Below are 23698 nucleotides of genomic sequence, written 5' to 3' on the forward strand. Positions count from 1 at the left end.
ATTCCCTTTGCAGAGACTTCCCTTACTATGGAACAGGGTCCCGATCTACATAAGACAGAGCCCCTCACTATTCCTCTTCAAGAGGAACCTTAATGAGTGGATGGGTAACATAAAGTTCACACCGGGGATCACACCAACAGCACTACTAGATAGGGGCCAAGGGTACTAGCTGCTAGTACAAGGGTCTAGGGAACTACTAAAGGGGCGGCGAATACCGAACAATGTAGCTGGGCTAATATATGCCTTCGGGCAGATAGCCCAGTACCAACCTATGAACCTATTATCAATTCTGTTTACCCTTTGGATTATCCACTGCACCAAGAAAGTTCACAAAGTACTTATCTCCCCTCATAGCTCATTGCAGGCTACAGGTTATCCATGTTTAGACAACTTGCTTATCTTTGCAGTCTTCTTCAGAGTCTCAGAAATCTGTCTTGGGGTAAGCTGGGATTCCAAGGGAACATTCTGAAGTCGTTTACTCCTTCAAACAGGATTGTGTTCCCAGGGTGTCAGCTTAGACACCTTGGTTCAAAGAGGTTTTATTCCACATGAAAAATGAGATCTATTTCTAAGGTCTTCCACTGGGACTTCAGTCATAGTGACGGAATACCTCAGGAATTTGTGTTTCATGGCATCTATAATTCTGATACTGTTAACAAGACTCCACATGAGAAAGATGCAGTGATATCTCTCTGTTCCCATTACTAGCATCCTTTGTCTTTTCACGTTACAGTGCTATTTTTTCAGAAGATAAATCACTGAGTGGAGACCAGAAATTTCCCTAAACACAATTCTTCCCGTCTCCCTCTCTGCTCCAAAGCAGTCAGTCACCACAGATATCTTGGGCTTTGCTTGGCAAGCAGTTTCAGGAGAGATAAAAGTGAAAGGTGTGTAAGACACTATGGATTGACGCAAGTACATACACATGTTTGTAGTTGGTGGACTTACATGGCTTGCTCTTCAATTTCAGTCAAGGGTAACATTCTACAAATGTATTGACATTAAACAAACAATGAGGGGAGAAATTGTTATTCTTGTCTGGAGAGGCCCAGCTGTGCCCTCATGATAGGAAGATATAGTTTAGTCTGATCTGGCTAGAGTTATTGTTGCAAGGCTCTGTTTAGTTTGTTTTGATTGGATAGTTTGACCTTTGGCTGGTTCTTGTTTTTCTGCTTTAAATAGACAGTGTTTGAAACAGTTTGCATGTTTGCGCATCTCGCAGCTTCGCTACTGAGCAGAGGGATTGACAGTTAAATGCCTGCTCTCTCCTCACAAATATTGCCTAAACCTGTTAATACCTGGCCATGCTGTATTCCATCTTGTACTGTTGTAACCAGACCAAGATTATTCCTAGGACCATGAACTCAGTTCCCCTCCTTTTTCTCCTACCAGCCTTGTTGACATGGGACTACAGAGGCAGTGTAGCAACTGCCTCATGTACACTGACAACCCCCTACTTCTAAATTATTTCTGTACCATGTGTGAGGGATGCACCTACATTGTGAATCTGGAATCTCAGATCTCTCACACAATAGCAATACAGAGCAGTTTATCAGCCCATCTACCGCAACTCCTACTCATGACGCAGCATACACATAGACCAGCATATGTGGAGGTACTCAAAAAATCGACCTGAACACCAGAGACCTCCAAAACACATACACACTAACCAACCATAAAACCCAAAACACAATACACATAATGACACAAGTACAAGTGTGTCACCATCAAAGCCCATAAGTCAATGTACGTCCACACCAAATGTCTTGGTCATGGAAGAGACTCTAGCGAGACACACACACCTCTCTCCCCAGGCTGAACAAGGAGAAAGTCACAGTCAGCTGTCTTTTTGTGCCAGGATTCGTCGGATCTTGCAGACACTCAAGTCTCTCAGGAAAAAGTATCATTATGATCTGGCCATAGTATATGCTTGTGTGAACACCTTGAGACACATCTCCTTGGACTATATGAAGAGAGACATGATTGGGCTTTCTGATCATGTGTCGCAGGCAGGTATGTCCCTAGCCTTGAGCAGCATATTACCCTCGCCTAGGATGGTACCACATTATAAATAGAAAATCATTGACTAAGATAATTGGCTTAGTTTCTGGTGTCATTTTCAGGGAATCTAGTTTCTGTCAGCATGGGATGACATGATGGACAGACCTTGATGCCTTGCCAGAGATGGTGGTCTTCTGTCACCCCTGGGATTTCGACTACTGGCAAAGGTTCTTGTCACACCCATAGTGCCTTTTCTAGGCAAAATCACAAGGAAACGTTCCAGAAGTAAAAATTTCATCAAAAAACAACCTCAAGATTATTCTGTTAAATGCTAGGAGTCTGGGTATGAAACTGCACTCACTGGAAGCAGTCCCTCACCTTGGAATATGCAGACATTTGTGCAGTCATGGAGACCAGGTTCAAGGCTGTGGAGAGCACCCTAGCCATGCTGGGTTACACCTCTTTCCACACATTCATACCACACACTAAAGGCATGAAAACTACAGGAGGTGGTGTATCGATATTAATTAAAGATAAATACACATGCAGATTGGTTAAATAGTATGATTCTTTGGAGATATTTCAGGTGCAATTAACTGTTGATAGGTCATCTATACAAGTTATTGCTAGCTACAGGACCCCCCTCCATGAATCAGGACACCCACTCTGCCTATTTGAATCTACTCGAATCTGTCAAGATACACCCGAACACAATAGTTTTGGGCGACTTCAACTACTCATCCGTTGACTGGATAAATGACTTGTGCTGAAACGCGCTTGCCCAAAGATTCCTTGACTCTTTTAACTCCAGTGCCCTGGACCAGCTGGTTGACACCCCCACAAGAGGTGCCAACATCCTGGATCTGGTGCTTTCAATATGGGAGACCACTGTAGTACCCTCACTGTGAGGTCTTCCCTGGTGAGAGCTGACCACAAATCGGTATCATTCGAAGTAACTTGCCCCCCCCCCCCCAGCAGCAACTAGACTAAAAAACTTCTCTAAAGCAGATTATAACCTCTTAGAAGATGGTATAAATAGCTTCACTGCACCTCCCCCTCAGATGGAAGTGGCAGCTATGCCAAGTTCTACACCAGTGCTTTATACAAACACCTGTATAACTTAATTGACTCAGCTGTACCTGTTAAGACCAAAACAAGTTCTTCGAGGAAGAGCCGACCTTTTTGGTGGACAGCTGCCATTAACAGGCTTTAGAGAAAGAGGAAGAAATTGCTGACTTAAGAGTAAGTGTGGGAGCAGGCTCTAAACTGGAAACGCTCCCTTCTCAGCTTAAACAAGCAAATAAGACTTTTTGTGAAGTCCTCCTAAGCAAGTTACGAATACAAATTAGCTTCCTCAACTAAGGACAGTCGTAAGGCATTCTTTAGTTACATCCATAACCCAAAAGGAAATGCCCAGATTTGCATCGAACTGATAGTTACTGATGCTACATACAGTGAGCCTGTGGACATAGCTAACCTGTTAGCTGACAGGTTCTGTGAAAACTTCATTCTCCTCTCTCTGCCATATATACTCCATGACAGCATTACCACCTGTCCCCTACCGTGCATCTCTAAAGAGTAGGTCATAAATGCCCTTTCTGAGGTCTCCACAGTGATAAGAGGGGCATTCTGTATTGCTCATCTCATAAGTAAGGGCATTGCTTCCAGAAAAAAAGAAGTTATAACCTCTTCTCTCATCAGGCCAATAATTGAGTACAACGCCCCTTTTGGCATGTACCTTTCCAAGCACCTGTAGCAACTGGAGAAGCCACAGAGGTTCCTCGCAAGGAAAAGTCAAGGTCTTCAGCATCTGTCCTATGTGGATGGGCTGAAATCACTGTCGCTTTATTCTGTTTCATATAGACTACTCGGAGGCGATCTCTGCCTTGCATATAGGGCAATCTCTTACCCTGCTTTATTGGAAATGCTGCATATCTGCAAAAGTCAAGTGGCACATGGGTTACTCTCTCTAAAGACCTTAACCCGGTATGTGACATTAATAGAACTTGCTGGAGGAACAGATTTGTCTTCCAGAGGTTACCATACCTTTGGAACAGACTCCCACTTCATGTCAAACAGAGCACCTCATTGGCCGTCTTCAAATGCAGTCTCAACAATTGGATGGGTAACCATAAATTTATGTTGAGGGTACCACCTGTGTGTCTCTTGGACAGGGGCAGTAGGTACTGATTGAGAAACAAGGGTAACTTGGCTAGGCTTGTAAGGGCCCTAGGGCCATTAGCCTAGTAACTTCCTATGATCCTGTGAACATAAATATGAAATAGATGGTTTGCCCTGATCAAGGCCCTCAACTCCTTGAATCATCTTTAGTCTCCTGGACATGTTAAAGTTATTACAGACTATCAGGTGTGGAACACCAGGAAGCAAGGGAAGAACCTTTGGAGACTAGCCATGTTAGCTTGGGATATAGCTTCACAGCACAGTCTCACTCTGTAGGCATCCTACATTCAGTCAGAGCATAACTGTGTGACAGACAAGCTGAGCAGGAAGAGGACAGACCCTCTTGAATGGAAACTAGATCAGGGGGTCTTCCAAGATTTGATCTATCTTTGGGGAGTTCAAGTTGATCCATTTGCCTGCTGTCTGAACAATCAACTGGCAAAATTCTACTCCAGGATTTCATACAAGAAGGCCTGGAAGATTAGTGACTTTTCTTTGGATAGGAACGTCCCTCTATGCTTTTCCACCCTTTTCACTGATAACTAGGGTTTGTGTGAAGATTCAGAAGAAACTCCACTGTAGATCATTGTGGTGATTCCCTTCGGGCCCAGGCAGCAGTGTTTTTCCCTTCTTTTAGAAATGGCCAGAGCTAATTACCTCAATCTTGCTCACAGAATGGATCTACTCGCACAAGATCAATCCACTTCAACTGACTGCCTAGATGATAAGGCCTTAATTCCCTTAAGTAAAGTAGTTGGTGCCCATTTACTGAGGATGTGGAGTTAGGTATTAATGGAGCCAAGTATGCCTGCTACTAGAAAATCATGCATTAGCAAATGGAAAATGTTTTCTAGTTGGTGTCAACAACATAACCAGTATCCATTCAGGGCTAGTGCTTCTCTAGTTTTGTGTTTGTGTGAGTTACTATAATATGAACTTTATTATACCTCCATCAAGGTTTTTTTTCAGCCATTTCAGCATGTCTGCCCATGGATCCCCTCTTTCAGTGCATTCTTATGTCAAATTGTTTTTGAAAGGGGTTTTGCATAAGTGGCCTCAAAGAAAACCTGTGGCTCTTTCTTACTATCTTAATTTTGTGTTACAGGAGAAGCTAACACTTGCTTCATTTGAACCAACTAATCTGGTTGGCTTGAGGTCCTTAACCTGGAAAACTGTCTCACTTCTTGCAGATGTCAGAACATTTAGTATCCGAATTAATCAGCTCTTATGGTGAGTCAACCCTATCTCATTTTCCACAGAGACAGGGTTTCTTTGAGAACTAATCCTTTTACCCCATAAGTGGTATCTGATGTTTACTTAAATGCAAACAATACAATCCATCTCTCAGTTATTTTCCCTGAACCTAAAATGGAGAAAGGATACTCCATTCATTGGATGTCCAAAAACAACTTTGGTACTATCTTGACAGAACTACATCTTTTAGATCTTGAGATCAATTTTTCAATTCTTGAGAATGTAAGAAGAATGGACAACCTGTGTCAAATAACTATTTCCAAATGGTTGCCTCATGCTATTAACTTTTGTTATACCCACCACAACAGAAATATTGCTTGCAGGGTCAAGGCCTACTCTACCAGGACCTTGGCTTCATCTTTGGGTTTTTCAAAAGGGTTGGATTGGATTCTAGAAGTATTGTAGCAGCAGCAATTTGGTCTTCTATACATTTACAAGGCATTACAAGTTTGATTCCTTCTCTAGGTCTAGATCAGGTTTTGCTAGGACCATTCTCCAAGGGGTCCTGGACCCTTCCACTTCCCCTTCCCAAATGTAGTAAGGTAATAGCTAAGGCTACTGCAGCAGTAATCAGTATGATGAACAGAGTACATTTGTTTGGGAAAACTTACTGTAACAGTCGATATTCAAATGATCACAGCTGTAGTAGCTGCCCCACTCTTCCCCCTTGATTTTTGGTGTATTTATACCGGAGTGTGGATACTTTTTTGTTGTTCCAAGCATTGGCTTTTCAGGGGTCAACCTCCCTTTCTGTCTCTGTTGGCATGAAAGCCCTGAAGGGCTTGACACCCAAATCTCTCTCTGTCAGCCCAGCCTGAGCTTGTTAACGGTTTGGGTGCTTGGAAGGTGCTCTGAAGCTTTGGATGCTGACTGGCTGTTACATCCTTGGTAGGAAATAATTTTTATAGCTAAGGCTGGGTCCCCTTCAGATGGTCAAACTTTTAAAAGCTCGACTTTCATATGGCTGAGACCATATGATCGAACTTTTAAAAGTTCGAACAGTCTAATTGGGGATCTCCATAGGGTGCAGAACGGGAAGATTTCCCTTTACCGCGATGTAGTGCGATCTCGGAGTTGGTATATTTAAATAGCTAGGGTTGTGGGGGGGTGCAGGGGGGCTTGCCCCCCTGCTAGCACTGTTTATTTTTTTTGCTTGTTTATTTTATGTTCACATTTTCGAACATTCAAATGTTCGATCATATGGCCGTGGCCATATGAAAGTTGAACATTTGGTTGTTTGATAATGTGAAGTAGACCCCTAAGGTTACTACAGCAGTGATCTTTCGAACATCTACTGTTATGAAAATTTACTTATACAACTGTACTTCAGTTTGAGGCAGTACCTTCTCTCTCTTTTTTTTTTTTTCGTATTCACAAGCCCATTTATACAGTATATTTCAAAGCTTTAAATCTAGTTGTGCCAAAGTAAAGGGTATTTTTATTTATTTATTTAAATTTGTTGACCGGGAGTGTCCGACTGGACGTAGGTCCATTTTCAGCAGAGGCCCGGGGAGAAAAGCTCCCACAGTTAAAATAAACAGACAGTAGTTACATTGGATTACATAGTGATTAACAATTTAACATAGCAATTACGTACAACATATTTACAGATGTAGAACATATTACATCAGTAGACAACTAGAATCTTTATCTGCGAAGTACATGGATTTGTACATGGATCTAGAGCATTTCTCCCCGGGCCTCTGCTGAAAACAGGATCTGTGGAACCTAGTCAGACTTTCCCGGTCAGCAAATGTTAAATAAAATAAATAAATAAAATTATCATAACAGACATTAACAAATATTATTCTACTTAACTTACTTTCTTTGTCTGTTACAAACTGATCCTTCACAATTTGTTTTTATCACCTTTTTGCCCCATTTATAATATTTTTCTGTAGTTTCTCAAATGAAGCTGATTTCACTTTGTAAAGCCATTGAGCTGGGGCTATGCAAATAGTCATGATACTGAAATTAAATTAGATTATATTGAAAAATAGCTTCTCAAACTGGACCCAAACAAAGCACAGGCAGGAGATGGAATTAGTAATAATGACCTGAGAACAATTAAGCGTGAACTTAAATGACATTATATGTGTTATTCACTATGTCATTTAAGTATAGGGAGATTCCTCAAGATTGGAGATGTGCACTTGTTAAATCCATCTTTAAGGGAAAGGGGAATAAAATAAACCCAGTCATACAGACCCAAAAGTTTACCTTGTTGTGGAAAAATAATGGAGAATGTTATTTTGGATACGTTACTGTCAGAATTGGAAAGGTTGGGACTTGAAACCATACATCAGCATGCATATATGGAATGTACAGTAAACTGTAAGTTAACCAGCACCCATGGGGATTGGTAGATGCTGGATAACTATAGATGTTAAGTTGTCCATCTCGCCTTCATTCTTGCTGGATGGGTTCGGAGCCGACCTCGGCTCCGACTCGGCCACTCTAAAAGCTCGAGAGTTGGTTCCACCGGCTCAAGGCTCCCCTTATATCCCACAATGCTAGGCGGTATTACCTCAGATCTCGTTTGCCGCTACAGCGATCGAGGTGTTTGGTTTCTACCGGCTTCAGGTCAGTTATTATAGAGTAATCTATAGTCTATTTAAACCCCTTTAATTTAACCTATTATAGTTATTTCCCTTAACTTAGTGGATTTAGACCCTTTTCCTTCTGTTTATCCACCCTTTTTTCCACAAAGAACTTATAAGTTCTTCCCTCGGGCCTTCGGGTCCTTCCATCCCCTTAGTGGAGTGTATGTGTTTTTTGTTAGGGATCTAAAAAAATTTGTGTAAAGTGTAATTTTTTTAGTTAAACTTGTGTAAAGTGTAATCGGTGTGTTTGAGTGTGTGTGGTTACATTTTCCTTGACAATGTCTAAGGACTCAAAGGTCTCAGGCTTCAAGAAGTGTGACTCGTGCTGTCAGAAAATGTCTCTGACAGACGGTCACACTTCTTGTGTGTACTGCCTGGGACCTTTACACCTGCAGGACTCTTGTGCTGTATGCCATGGCTTCAGCCCTAGAGTCCTGCAGGAAAGAAAAAATAAACTCATTTTAAGAGGTTTGCTTAAGCCTGAGGGTTCCCTTACTGCTACTTCGGGCAAACCCTCTAAGGCTTCTAGGTCCTCGACTCCAGCTTCTGAGTCGAGGCCTAAGGCTTCGAAACCTCCTGCTACATCAGCTCCGGCTGGAGCCGATGAGTCTCAGACTGCAGCTTCTGTGGTTTCCTCGGCTCCGGCTGGAGCCGAGGCATTGGAAATTCCTGTGTCTGCTCCGATCAGACCATCGGAGCTGACATCTAGAAAGAGGTCTAGGTCACCGTCCCTTGGCTCCGTTCATTCGGCTCCAGCGTCTCCCTTGCTGTCTGAACGGAGCCATAGATCTCACTCCTCTAGGTCATCGAGGCTTTCGGATCATGACCTTCAGAGGGTAGTGAGTCGACTTCTTAAGTCCGAGGCACTGGCCCAAATGCTTCAGAGCCCGACTCATCAGTCGAGGCTTGACCCTGTCCCTCAAAATGTTCCTCCTCCGACTCCTTTGAGCTCGGAGCCGGGGCGTTTCGGAACCGAGACTGTGGTAGCGTCGGAGCCGATACAATTGTCTTCGGCTCCATCGTCGGCTCAGATTTCTTCCTTGGAAGAATCTCGGCGCCGGACTTCCCTCGTCGGCTCCGAGGGGGGTGAGTGGCATCTCGGACCCTTGTCCGACCCCGCTCTCCCTCTCGGTGCCTCGGCGCTGGTGAGTTCGGCTCCGACATCGGCCTCGGAGCCATCACTGTCGGTGCCGAGGGGGGTTCTCAGCTTTTCGGAGCGGGGACCTCTGGCTCTGCCTAACAGGGGTGCGTTTGAGGTCATGCGGAGTGTGTTGGAACCTGGTTCAACTCCACAGTCGGCTCCGTCCGCCACTCCCTCTTCGGTGCCTCAGGTTATGTCTACTCACTCCCTCATCCCAGACCGCAGAGAGCCAGCTCCTCAAGAATCCCCTGTGGGGATCTCATCCTCTTCCGAGGCCTCTCCTGAATTGGCAGGGGAGCCCCCTAGGAAGAGAAAGTGTAAGAGGAAGCACATAGACTCACCTGAGTCTGTCACCTCTGACACAGATTTAGAGGATTCCGAGGGTTCCCCCCGTTCCCCTTCTGAAGATGTCTCCTTTGCAGACATTCTAGGAATCCTGAAACAAAGGGGAAATTGGCCAGCCCTTAACCCTTCGGAGGATGAATCTGTGTATCTTGAGGCGTTTGGCTCTCGCCCTTCCACCTCCTGGGTGTCCCCTCCCTTTGACCCCCTCATGCAGGTGGTAGCAAAAAAGGCTTGGACAGCTCCTGACTCAGTGGACCCCACCCCCAGGAGACCTTCGAAGTTTATCACGGCACCAGCAGATAAACAATTTCTGACCAAGGGAGTTTCTGTGGATGCTATGGTGGTAGCTGCTGCCACTAAGGAGGAACTAGCTGATCCTTCGGTGCCTGTCCATCCTCCTAACAAGGAATCTAGGACTATGGACAGGTACGGGAAGCGGATGTTTTCGTCAGCGACCTTTGCTATGCGTTCGCTGAACTACCTATGCCATTTCACTCGTCTTCAAAGAGATTTGATCAAGGAAGCGAGTGACATGTTGAAGGATCCTACAGCTGCGGGTTTTCAGGACAAGATGAACACTCAGCTGGCTACCCTAAATTCTATAGCTAACTCCTCCATGCGCCTCCTTTCATATGCGGCTGATGGAGCGAGCAGAGCCGCAGGGACAGGTGTGGCCTTATGCCGGCATGCCTGGATGCGGCTATGCAATTTTGCGGACCCCTTTAAAACGTCTTTCACTAATTCCCCATTTGATGGATCATCTCTCTTTGGTCCTCAGGTGAAAGAAACCTTGACGAGGTGCGAGACGGATGGCAAAACTCTTTCTGCCGTCGGAGTCCGTTTTTCTACTCCTCCTAGGCCTTACCCCAAAGGCCAGAAAAGTGGGAAAATGTGGTTCCGCAAACAATCTCAAGGGACTTTGCCGGACGCACAGAGTCGGTTCCCCTCCAGAGGCAGAGGGGGGAACAATAATGGTAGACGCCCCTAGAGGCAGGGGGGGTCCGCAGAACCAGGGCAATCAAGAAACCTTTTCCGATAAGCCCTTTCAGCATCCCTGAGGTGTTGCCCGACTGTCCACCTTCGGAGGCAGTCGGGGGAAGATTGTCACTGTACCCAGAAGCCTGGCGATCCCTAACTCAAGACAAGTGGGTACAGTCCATCATTTCCGAAGGCTATTCCATTCCGTTCTTTCGTATTCCAAATCAATCAAAAAAATCCCTTCCAGATGTTCCACCCGCTCAAAGGGATCAAGCAGCGTTGGAAATTTCAAAGTTGCTTGCAAAAAGAGCCATTCAGCCAGTGCCAGCAGACCAGCAAGGATCCGGAATCTACTCCAAATTCTTTTTGGTTCCAAAGAAAACAGGGGACTGGAGACCCATTTTGGATCTCAGTATCTTGAACAGGTCGGTCAAGAAAACAAGATTTCGGATGGTCACGCTACAATCTGTCCTACCCCTTTTGGGAAAGGAAAACTGGATGTGCTCTATAGACCTCCAGGATGCGTACTATCATATAAAAATGAACAGATGCTCCAGGAGATTTCTCCGCTTCCGGCTGGGAACCAGTCACTTTCAATTCAGAGCCCTGCCCTTTGGTCTCACCACTGCCCCCCGGGTGTTTACCAAATGCATGGCAGTGGTAGCTTCTCACCTGAGACGTCAAGGATTCCAGGTGTTTCCATATTTGGACGACTGGCTCCTCACAGCTCCTACCAAGCATCTTCTTCTAATGGCCAGAGACTACACCTTTCGCATTTGTCAAACGTTAGGCATATCAATAAATTGCGAAAAGTCTGTTTTGTCGCCTTGTCGTGCTATTACCTTCATAGGCGCAAATCTAGACACAGTCAACATGTCTGCGAGACTAACAGATCAAAGAATAGCAGACATATGCAAAATGGTCTCCCTTCTCTTCCACAGCAACAGAGTCAAAGCCAGGTTAGTTCTGAAAGTACTGGGGATTATGGCGGCTGCTATCCCTCTACACGAGAATCCTTCAATGGATGCTCTTCACACAATGGTCATACCAGCAACTTCCGATGTCCCACACCATTATGATTACACAAGCATGCAAGAATCATCTTCTTTGGTGGATGTCTTCCCCTCAGCTCTCCCTGGGAAGACCCTTTGTTCCTTCCCCTCTGGTTGCTTCTCTGACAACGGACGCCTCCCTGATCGGGTGGGGGGGGCATTATCAGGGCAGAACTGTCCAGGGCATATGGCAACCAGACGAATGCCACTTGCATATAAATGTTCTAGAGATGAGAGCAGTGCTTTTAGCGTTGCAAGCCCTTCAAGACTCTCTTCCCTTGGGAACGATAGCAATCCAGACGGACAATGTCTGTAGTGTGGTATATCAACAAACAAGGCGGAACCAGGTCCTACCCCCTATGTCGAGAAGCACTCAGACTGTGGCAATGGGCGATTTCTTCTCAGCGGTTTCTGATAGCAACGCACATCCCCGGGAAGTCCAATCAAATCGCGGACAAGTTGAGCAGAGCTATCCTCATGCCTCACGAGTGGTCTCTGAAAGATTCTATTGTGGAGAAAATTTTTCTCAAGTGGGGTCAGCCTTGCTGCGACCTTTTTGCTACTCCCCAAAACAGCAAGTGCAGAGATTATTTCACCCTATTCCCGTTACCAGGCCAGACCAGCAGAGACGCTCTAGTCCAAGTTTGGCCCCGGGGACTTCTGTATGCATTTCCTCCCTTCCCACTAATCTCTCAAGTGATACAGAAAGCTATCACTCAGAAGGCCTCTCTGATCCTCATTGCTCCTTACTGGCCTCGACAGGTTTGGTTCCCCTTTCTACATCAATTTCTGTTGGAGCAACCTTGGCATCTGGACCTAGTTCCAGATCTTTTGATCCATCAATCGGGTCAGTTACATCGCTCCCTCCCCTCTCTGAACCTCACTGCTTGGTTCCTCCAATTCCAACCTTAGCCAGGCTTGCTCAGATATCTCAATCTGTTCGAGATATTTTGATAGCTTCCCATAAATCTTCCACTCGGAAGATTTATCTTAGTAAGTGGAAACGTTTCGCCTATTGGGCTCAAGGAAGGGACATAGATCCTTTCACTGCTTCCATCCAGATAGTCCTTGATTTTCTAGCTGAACTCTTCCATGCAGGTTCATCTCCTTCTACTCTTAAAGTTCAATTGGCAGCTATTTCTAACTTTCATGTGGGCATTTCAGATTCTGCCATCATGTCTCACAGGCTTTGCAAAGCTTTTTTGAAGGGAGTTTTTCTTCTCAGACCTTCTATAAAAAATCCTCCTCCTTCTTGGGACCTTAATTTAGTTCTCACATCTTTGATTCTTCCCCCTTTCGAACCTGCAGCTTCCTGTTAATTGAAATTGCTATCCTGGAAGACTCTCTTTCTGGTAGCTATTACTTCAGCTAGAAGGGTCTCAGAACTTCATGCACTCAGCAGTCGACCTCCGTATCTATTGTTTCATAAAGACAGAGTATCCTTACGAACCAATCCATCCTTTTTACCTAAAGTAGCCTCTGCGTCTAACCTAAATCAAACCATTGACCTCCCTGTGTTTTTTCCTAACTTTTCTAACAGGTCTGAACAAAAATTGCATTGGTTAGATGTTCATCGTCAGTTAAGGTATTATTTGGATAGAACCAAACAGATCAGGAAAACTGACCAATTGTTTGTCTCTTATGCAGAAGGCAGAAAGGGACTTTCAGTTTCGAAGGTATCACTCTCCAGATGGCTAACATCTCTGATTTCCTTTGTTTACGAAATTAGACACCAAAAGCTGCCTAACAAACCTAAGGCCCACTCCACCAGAGCTTTGGCTACTTCTATAGCCTTCCAAGACAGACTGCCTATTGACACCATTTGTGCAGCGGCTACTTGGGCTACTCCTCACACTTTCATTTCTCATTATAAGTTGGATTTAGCTTCTAGACATAGAGCTAACTTTGGTTCCACTGTTCCGATAGGCCACCCGGGACAAGGTGCTAGGGAGGTGGTCCCATCCAGCAAGAATGAAGGCGAGATGGACAACTTAACATATAGAAGTTATGTTCTTACCATAACGTTCCATGTTAGTTGTCTTCTTCTCGCCTTCTTTCTTGCGTCCCACCCTCCTTCCCCCTAGCCTGGACAGACCTAGAGGCGTTTGATTGTGACCTCTTTTTCTACCACCTCTATTGTATATAGGTATATGCTATACTTTGCATATATTCCTTTCATCAGGTTTCAGGTCACCTTCTTCCCTTCCTTTTATAGAGGTGGGTTTTTTCCCTTTTCCAGTGGTTCTGGAGTTACTTTTTGGCTGGGCCTAGCTTACAAACGAGATCTGAGGTAATACCGCCTAGCATTGTGGGATATAAGGGGAGCCTTGAGCCAGTGCAACCAACTCTCGAGCTTTTAGAGTGGCCGAGTCGGAGCCGAGGTCGGCTCCGAACCCATCCAGCAAGAAAGAAGGCGAGAAGAAGACCACTAACATGGAACATTATGGTAAGAACATAACTTCTATTTTCTGGTTGCTTGAGAGTTGGTGTTAAAAATAGCCCTGACTAATGCTGTACCCTATACAATTTGTTTAGTGTTTGATTTGTTCTCAAGTTGGGGAGAGAGGGAATTTATTCCTGTCTTCCTTTTTAGAACTCTAAAAACATAAGGTAGTTTCGGCAGGGGAAAACAGAAAGTGCAGTACATGAAAATTGTACTGTATTTCTTTTTCTTCAATATTTTTTTTTTTGACGGTTGCTTGAGTTTCGGTTAACTGAGATTGTACTGTAGATTTATAACCAACAGTAACACAATATCCTATAACTATATATATATATATATATATATATATATATATATATATATATGTGTATGTATGTAAAATAGTTATAATTGAAAGTTTGTGCTGTAATGTCATTTATGTAGATATATCTTATGCCTTTTTGATAGTCTTACAAAACACTGATTAATAAATTAGAACACCTAGGTATTGATGGAATCTTGATAAAATGGATAGCTGCATGGCTTACAAGTAGGGCATGTCAAATGTCATACAGCTTGTTTAGGTTATAGCTTTCAAATCTGTTTTTCATATGAGGTGTTCTGCAGTCTGTATGCAGATGACATGAAATGGGTAAACTGATTACATGCGATGTCCTTCAAGGATGCATCTGCAGTCTTTACAAATGGGTTGTCCTGTCGTCAGGCAGCCCTTCGGTCGGCCGGATTCCAAAGTCTGGGTCTGGCTTCGGCTGGAGTCGCACTTCACCCGACGTCATTGTGGCAGTTATTCGGGTATAAAGGCATCAGCCGACGCCATTTTCCTCAGTCTTTCTTGCCGTGTGGCGCCCGAAGCAGAAGCTGTTCGCAAGTGCCGGTCGGTCAGATCCAGAGATTACTACTACCGAATACTACTTCGAAGACTTCTATAAAGCTAAGTACCCCGTTGGGGACTCTTTCTTGCCTCAGCCGATGTCAGAGAAAGATAATAACTGTTTATCTTGTGGGAAACAAATACCTCATAAAGATTTCCACTCCTATTGTATACATTGTTTAGGCCCAGACCACGATGTAGCAGCTTGTCTAGCCTGTGCTTCTTTTAACCGATGGACGCTTAGACGTCGGTCGGACTTTGCTGAACAGATTTTCGGCTCCGATTTTGCCTACATTATGCCGTCGGATCCTCCGACTACGCAAATTACCAAAAAACGCAAAGAAAAGGACCGACACTTGCGGTCTGCGGTTTCGGCCGAAACCGCGGTTAAACAAACCACGAGTGTCTCGGTTTCGGCCGAAACCGAGCAAGCGGTTCTTTCTTCAGCCGATATCATGCCTTCTACCGAGGCCTCTTCTAACCTGGTAGAAACGGCTTCTGAAATCCAACCTGCTGTTGTGGTTTCACAGGATTTATCAGACACCATTCCCCTGGATGTTTCAACCCCTGCACGTGGAGCTGCTAGGCCTCCTCCAGCTATGTCTATTAAGGCCTTTGCCAGGGCTAAAGCAGCCAAAACATCAAAACCTGTGCCTGCCAAGCCCCCTTCTCACAGGCCCAGCTCCAGCTCCCACATGCTTTCTTTGGCTGAGGATCTCATCTCTTTAATTCGTGGAGCCCAGCCTCATCCAGACAGGGCCTCTCTCCCTCCTCCAGAAAAGAGGCCTAGAGCAGAGCCCCCTGAGCCAGTATCCTCTGATGATTCCTCTGATGACTCAGAACATACAGACCCTCCTGAGGCTTCTTATTCTCCTTACGAAGATTCTGATGCTGAGGAGTCCATCCCTTCAGCCTCTCCTCCTGAGGAATTTTCCTTTGGGGAAACCTTGCATGCTATGAGGGAACAATTTCAGTGGCAGGGCCAAGATTTCTCAGACTCTAGAAAAAGGCTTAGGACCTTTCTACATTTGCCACAGCATAGGCCTTTAGCTATACCTCCTGTTCTTCCTGTTGTTGTTGATGCATTTAATGATGCTTGCACTGCTCCTGATTCTTTACCTCCGGCTCCTGCTAAGCCCGATAGGTACTACAGGGTCCCGGACACTCATCACCACTTATATAAGGCTCCTTTTGCAGATCCAGAGACTATCTCCCAGGGTCCTAAAGCTGTAGCCGCTACTACTTCTAAAAACCCCCTCCCCTCTGAAAGGGAATCCAGGTCCTTAGAGAGATGGGGTAAAAAAGTTTACACCTCTGCTACTTTGTCAGCTAGAGCTTTGAACTGCCAATTTCATATGATTCAATATCAAGAGTTTATGCTTGACCAGTTGACTAAAAAGCTGTCCTCTGAAGAATCTTTAGATAAAAAGTATGTTCAAGAAATGGTACATAACATACAGCAGGTTAGTAACCATTCTTTAAAATGTGGCTATGATGCACTGGAGGCTTCCTTTAGATCAGCCATGACTGGCACAGTTATCAGGAGACATGCATGGTTGAAAGAACAGGCACTACCAGACCATGTCAAATCTAAGCTTTTGGATGCACCTATGGACAAGGTCAATTTATTTGGTTCCCCTGCTCAGCAGGTACTAAAAAAGATGGAAGAGAAAACAAAATCTGTGCAAACAGTGAAAGATTTCTCACAAGTTCAACCTCCAAGGTTTAGCAGGAACTGGCCCTCCAAGAATTGGTCCTTTCCGGAATCCTCTAAGGCACAAAGGGGCAGGAATAGGCGCTCTAGAGGCAGAAAGCAATCCAGGGGTGCCTACAGGGGTCGCCAGTGGCAGGGTAACAACCAACGAGGCACGGATACAGCCACCACCACTACAACAACTCAATCACAGTGACTTGGCGGTGGCACCGCCTACCAGGGAACAACTAGAAGCACCCTTAGGCGGAAAGCTAACCTTATTCTCAAGAAACTGGCACTGCATTACAAGAGAAAAATGGATTTTGCAAACTATAGACCAAGGTTACAGGTTCCATTTCCATACTCTACCAGAAAAGAGAGGAATGCCAAACCTACCACCTACTCAAAGGACAGAAGCTCTAAAGCAAATATCTCAATTATTAAGAATGAGAGCTGTGGAAAAGGTACCATCTATGGAACAAGGAATGGGATTTTACTCCAGACTCTTCCTGGTACCAAGAAAAGAAAACAAATGGAGGCCTATTCTAGACCTGTCCGCTTTAAACACATTCCTCATTGTTCCAAAATTCAAAATGCTGACCCTACAGCAGCTTCTTCCCATGCTGGGCAAGGAGTCTTGGCTGGTAACTCTAGATCTCAAGGAGGCATACCTGCACGTCCCCATAAGACCAATTTGCAGAAGATACCTCAGATTTCTTGCAGGATCAGAGCATTATCAATTCTCAGCATTGCCCTTTGGCTTATCTACTGCGCCCAGAGTGTTCACGAAATGCCTGGCATCAGTAATCGCTCATTGCAGACTTCAGGGGATTCAAATCTATCCCTACCTGGACGACTGCCTGATACAAGCGGACAACAGAAACAAGCTAACAGAAGACTTACAAAGAGTCATCTTCTTGCTGCAAGCCCTGGGATACACAGTCAATACAAAAAAGTCAAGGCTGATTCCATCCCAAAGAATAACCTTTCTGGGTGCAGAACTGGACACATCAAAACAAATGGCATTCCTAGCTGCAGAAAAGAAAGAGCAACTTCCTCTCTACTTCTTGGCATTAACAAAGCAGAACCATATAACTGCAAGAAAAGTACTGCAAGCTCTAGGCTTCATGGCATCCTGCATAATACTGGTCCCTCATGCCAGGCTGCATATGAGAAAGCTACAGTGGTACCTAAAGAACTTATGGTCCCAGCACAAGCACAGCCTAGAAACCAAAATTCCAATGATCCCATGCCTGAAACAGGAGTTCCTATGGTGGGCCCAGGCCTGCCAATCAAACACAGGATTGCCCTTCTGCAAAAGCCAACCAAGACAAACCATTACGACAGATGCCTCAGACCTCGGTTGGGGGGCACACATGCTGGACAAGTGCATTCAAGGCCTATGGACTCAAGAACAGCTGCATCTGCACATAAATCTAAAAGAAATGATGGCAGTAAAATTGGCAATCCAGGCATTCAGACCCTTTCTCCAAGAAGGCCAGTTGATAAGGACAGACAACACCACAGTTATGTGGTACATCAACAAGCAGGGAGGCACACACTCATACCCTCTATGCCGGCTGGCACTGGACTTATGGGATGTGGCTCTGAGCTACAACATTCAGTTACATGCAATTTATGTACCAGGGAAGGAAAACATTCTAGCAGACATATTAAGCAGAACTACAACAGATGCTCACGAATGGATGCTACATCCGGACATCTTCAACACCATCACAAGAAAATGGGGATTACCACAAATAGACTTGTTTGCATCCCCTTTCAATCACCAGTTGAAGAAATTCTGCACAAGGACTTACCACCCACTTGCTTGGAAGGTGGACTCCCTCTCTTTCAGTTGGAAAAGCCTGACAGCATACGCCTTCCCACCACTTCCTTTGATGCACAAGGTGCTTCTGAAGATCAAAGAGGAACGTCCGAGGATCATTCTGATAGCCCCAAACTGGCCAAGACAACATTGGTATCCACTGCTGAGGAGCATGTCCCGGGAACAAATATGGACACTGCCCCTGATCCCATTACTGCTAACACAGAACAACTACAACATCCTGCATCCAAACCTAAAAACTCTGCAGCTAACTGCCTGGAACATTACATAACAGCAATTAACCCAAATTTATCCCAAAGGGTTAAAGACATAATCCTGGAGGCTCGTAGACCTTCAACAAGAAAGAATTATGCAGCAAAATGGAAAAGATATCTCATCTGGAGTACTGCAAAGGGGCAAGATGTGACACTGGTGAATATAGCCAACATCCTGGAGTACTTGGCGGAGCTCTACCATACAGGCCTGTCCTATTCTTCCATCAAGATACATGCATCAGCTATTTCAGCAGAATACAGCTTGGATCCTCCTGTCTTCTCGCATCCTCTGCTCAGACAGTTTCTGAGAGGAATTAAAAATGTAAAACCTCCCAGGAAACCTCCATTGCCAGCATGGGACTTGAACTTTGTGCTAGAAAAACTGACTCGTCCTCCTTTCGAACCAGCAGCAACAGCAGAATTACAATACTTATCCTGGAAGACTGCTTTCCTGCTGGCAATAACTTCAGCAAGAAGGGTCTCTGAACTACAGGCATTAATGGCAGTGCAACCCTTCCTGATCTTCCATCAAGATAGAGTATCCATGAGAACAAACCCTACATTTATGCCTAAGTTGGTATCCAGAGTCTCTTTAAATCAGGCTATCCACCTTCCTACATTCTTCCCCAACCCACAGAACAGGGGAGAAAGGCTCTTACATACCTTGGATGTACACAGACAATTACGCTACTACCTGGACAGAACAAAAAACTATAGAAAAACTGACCAGCTTCTGGTAGCATATGCAACAGGAAAGGAAGGAAAACCAATTTCTAAACAGACAATCTCCAAATGGATAGGAAATTGCATTAGATTTTGTTACTCCTACCATGGAAAGAAAACTCCAGAGAACATCAGGCCTCACTCCACAAGGGCTACAGCCACTACCACAGCTTTCTTACGAGGAGTGGCTACCAAGGACATTATAGAGGCTGCTACTTGGACCTCCGTGCATACATTTGCCAAGCATTATAACTTACCTCTATACTCTAGATCCCGTGCTGGTTTTGCCACTGCTGTTTTGCAAGGGATCCTAACTACACCATAATCTCTTCTCATTTCCTTCTCCCCTAGTTTAGCTATGGTATTCTACCCATTTGTAAGACTGCAGATGCATCCTTGAAGGACATAGTACAGTTTTGTACCTACCATAAATGTAGATGTCCGAGAGGAATGCATCTGCAGTCAGGATTACCCACCCTCCTTCCCCTCTGAGGTACTCCTAGGGTATTTGCCAATCTTCAGCTAGCTTGGGGGGGATCTATTATGGTGTATTTGTTTGTATATATGTACATACATGCTTATTTTGTGTGTTTGCTCTCTACTATTTGGAAACTTTGGCATTTATCCAAATTTAGCCATCCAAGAGGGCACCTGGCATCTGGGGCAAGAAACACTGAGGAAAATGGCGTCGGCTGATGCCTTTATACCCGAATAACTGCCGCAATGACGTCGGGTGAAGTGCGACTCCAGCCGAAGCCAGACCCAGACTTTGGAATCCGGCCGACCGAAGGGCTGCCTGACGACAGGACAACCCATTTGTAAAGACTGCAGATGCATTCCTCTTGGACATCTACATTTATGGTAGGTACAAAACTGTACTTTACAGATGGGGCATAAATGTCTGCGAAAGAACTGACTAAACTGACCATTTGGGTACAGGGGAATAATACATAAAAAATGAAGCTTGTAAGATTTGGGAGACAAAGATACAAGTGTGAATATTTAATACACAGTAATTGAACTGTAGATTAATTTCATGACCTGGATATATGTGTTGATCCATATTGGAGTTTTTCTAATCATAGCAACCAACTGGTTAATGATAGTTATAAAACACTAGGTTGTGTAAATAGATTCATAACATCTAGGAAATCAGAAATGACAAATCCATAGTTAGTTACATTAGACCCATACTAGAATATGAAATAATAATGTAGAAACCTTGTAAGACAATAAACATGAGTAAATTGAAGAGAGTACAGCTTATATATACCAAGGGCATCCATGGATGTGAAAATAAAATGTCTAAACACACATACAGTGTTTCGTACAGATATTTCAGAGGAGACCTTATTCAGGTATATAGGGCATTTAGAGACCACTATTTCTGGGAATGTGAAGGGGTTATCAAAAAGTAGTAGGCAGTGCAGAAGATTGTATAGGAATGAGAGATTTACTAATTGATTCTCTGAGAGAGTAGCTGATACATGCATCTCCCATGTACAGTGGGAAGATGGCATAATGGTTAAGGTATTTACCTTACAGACACAAGGTGCAGCGTTTGATTCTCACATGGGGCAATTGGCTAGGCTTGAAATGGCCCACAAGGGTACTTAGCCTAGTACTAATCTATGAATCTATTAGACTAAGAAATTGTATTAAAGTAAGTACTAGTTTATATATTGTAAGAACAGCTTGGACCCTTACTATGGGAATTAATGCTTTAGTATATTGGTAGGCTGGAAAGGCATTATTGCCCCTATCTGAAGTATTTGTCTTTAAACTGTGATTGTTTTTATCATTCAAACTGTTTGGTGGCATAACAGTGTGAATCACTGATATGCTTATTTCTTGCTTGCAGTATTTTTTTTCTCAAGCTGTCCCTCTACCCTTGTGTTATTTAGCCAGTATATATTTCAGATGCTTTAGCTGTATTTAAAAGGTCAAGCTTTACTGTATAGTTACAGCAACTCCACCCTCTTGCTTACTATCTAGGTACAGCAACAAGTCCACCCTCTTGCTTACTAAGCATTCTGAAGAAGGAAAATTACCTTTTAAGAGCACTGGATACGTGCCAGTCTGTCCAAATATGATAAGAAAATGAAATGCAGTAGACTTCTTCATTGGTAGTGATAGATCTCATTGGTTCTAAAATACCTCCCAGTGTACATGTTTTACATTAGTTATACCAAATAACCAAATTCATTCAGCAAATTTCCTTCAGTTTCTGTTTCCAGTGCATTATTTTTGCAAAACCTGCTATCTAATGGTCTGTCTGCATACACAACTCATTAAGTTTGTCACTCCTAGTATCTGCACATCCATTACTAAAATTGTGTATATAGTCTGTTGGTTTCCATCATGTTAATTTCTTTTTTCATTCATCAGTCATTTATCCCCACCCCCACACACAGTCAGTACTTTTATTAAAAGCAAAAGAAATGTAAGGACAGTTTGCAGTTTGAAAATGGGGAATTTGTCGGACAGTGTGCAGTATAGGTCTCCATTCTGTAAAGTACATTCTTTCATCTTGAGTGAAATTTTGACATATTGTCTAGTACTAGTTGGATTCAGTGGTTTTAAGATGTAATTCAGAATGCAGTATATAGCATTCTTTGCTGTGTAAACAGTAATCCTTTATTAAATGGTGTCCTCAATCAGTGTTCCCAGTGCAGTGCTTTTATGGAGTCTTCCACTGTTTTGAAAACTGTTTCATCTTTTTGTTTCAATCGTCATTTTCTTTTGGAAAACCAGAAAGGGCTTTGCAGGAAATCTTTCCATGGCAGTGTCCATCATTGGCTTTTCTGCACCCGTTGAATGGTTGTTTGACCATCACTACCTTCACCTGTCTCCAGCTGTTTTCTCTTTGCCAATTAATTTTCTGCCCTTTGAGGGTCTGTGTAGATTTTTAATCTATGTGGATAGATGACTTGAAGTAAAGCAGGAGACATTAATTTGCAATGTTTCATTTCTCTGCAGAGTCTTACTGAAGGAAGAAAAGCATTTCTGATCGTGTTTGTAATGAAAAGTCTTTGTCCAGTTAAACCCTTGTATATCAAAGCTGGAAGATTCTTTTCCATCCTACACCAAACAGAAGTATTTCCTCCTTTAGCTGATATGCTTGCAGTTTAATCACTGTAGGTCTGGTCTGCTTTCTCAATCTCAAATGGGGTATTTTGACCCTGTGTGCTCTCTCTTAATATCATCAGTAAAAAGTCTAGTCCCTGTGCTGAGGCGTTTTCTCATAAAACCTTTGCAGTCCTCCTGCAAAATTCAACAGTTTGCTCTGATACTACTGTAATACTCAAGATTCTCTGCTTGACACCTATCCTCAAGTTCATCCAGTTTCTGTGCCATTTGTTCATGTTTCAGTTGGTTCAACCATTTTCTTTCATCATCTATTTTAGTGGTTTGCATATGTACTGTTTCCTCTAAATGTGCGGTTAAAACATATTTCCTGCAGCCTTCTGTTATTTTTCTTTGAATATTCCAACAGATACATATTTTGGAAGTATTAGAATGTATTTGGTCAGTCTTTCTCTCTAGCCTGATTGACTAGTTTTCTCCTGCTGTCATTAGAGTCTGCTTTTCTCAGCACTGCTCCATCACACTGCTTTCAGTCTTCCTCTGAGGTTTCACATTTTCTGTCCCTTTCACTTCACTTTTTTTATTCCTTGTCAACTTGATGTAGTAGACTCCTCAGCTAGCAATTTCTATCAACTATTTTCAATAGTTTGCATTCTTTTGCTACTTTTAGCTGTTTACTAGCCTGAGTTCTGTTTTTAGCTGCTTATGTTGCTTCCACCATCTTAGAACTCAGGGCCTTATTCCTTGTCTTTCACTGTTCGTAGGCTGACTCTCTTGACAAGGAAACTCTGCTATGGGAGTGCAGTTGTCCATCATGCCTGGAAGGGGGAATGATTCTGATCTCTGGAAATCCGACTGAACTTCAGGACCTTCTGTGGCAGAATCCCAGTAGTCAAGATAACTACTGTAGAGATCTACTCAAATGTGTGCTATTATGGGAAGTTCTTTCCCAGTTGTACTATATTACTCTATTTGTGTATTTCACCATGCAGTGATGTCCTAACTACAGGTTGTAGCTCTAAGAAACTTGCAGGCTGGTGTTCCGTTAAGAAAATCTTTTTGCATAAAAGATAGTTTAGTGTGTCAGGCTGTATGAGAAGGGGATAATTTCTAACTCCTTGAGGTTCTTACATTTTATGAAAAAAATATTTTACTTTCTTTGAATGATGATTAGAAAACTGCCTAGTTGTAGAAATTTCTGAAATGTAGTTGTGACTTTGTTA

At 43.6% G+C, this 23698-nt stretch overlaps 1 protein-coding gene across 4 annotated transcripts in view; it reads left to right on the forward strand.

Moving 5' to 3' along the window:
- Positions 1-23698, forward strand: part of CCDC88A (coiled-coil domain containing 88A) — a 4373054-nt gene that overhangs the window by 1340556 nt on the left and 3008800 nt on the right. The gene's annotated exons all lie outside the window — the stretch shown is intronic.

Source organism: Protopterus annectens, chromosome 1.part2 (assembly GCF_019279795.1).
Source record: "Protopterus annectens isolate FY-2018-M chromosome 1.part2, PAN1.0, whole genome shotgun sequence".
Taxonomy (NCBI): Eukaryota; Metazoa; Chordata; order Ceratodontiformes; family Protopteridae; genus Protopterus; species Protopterus annectens.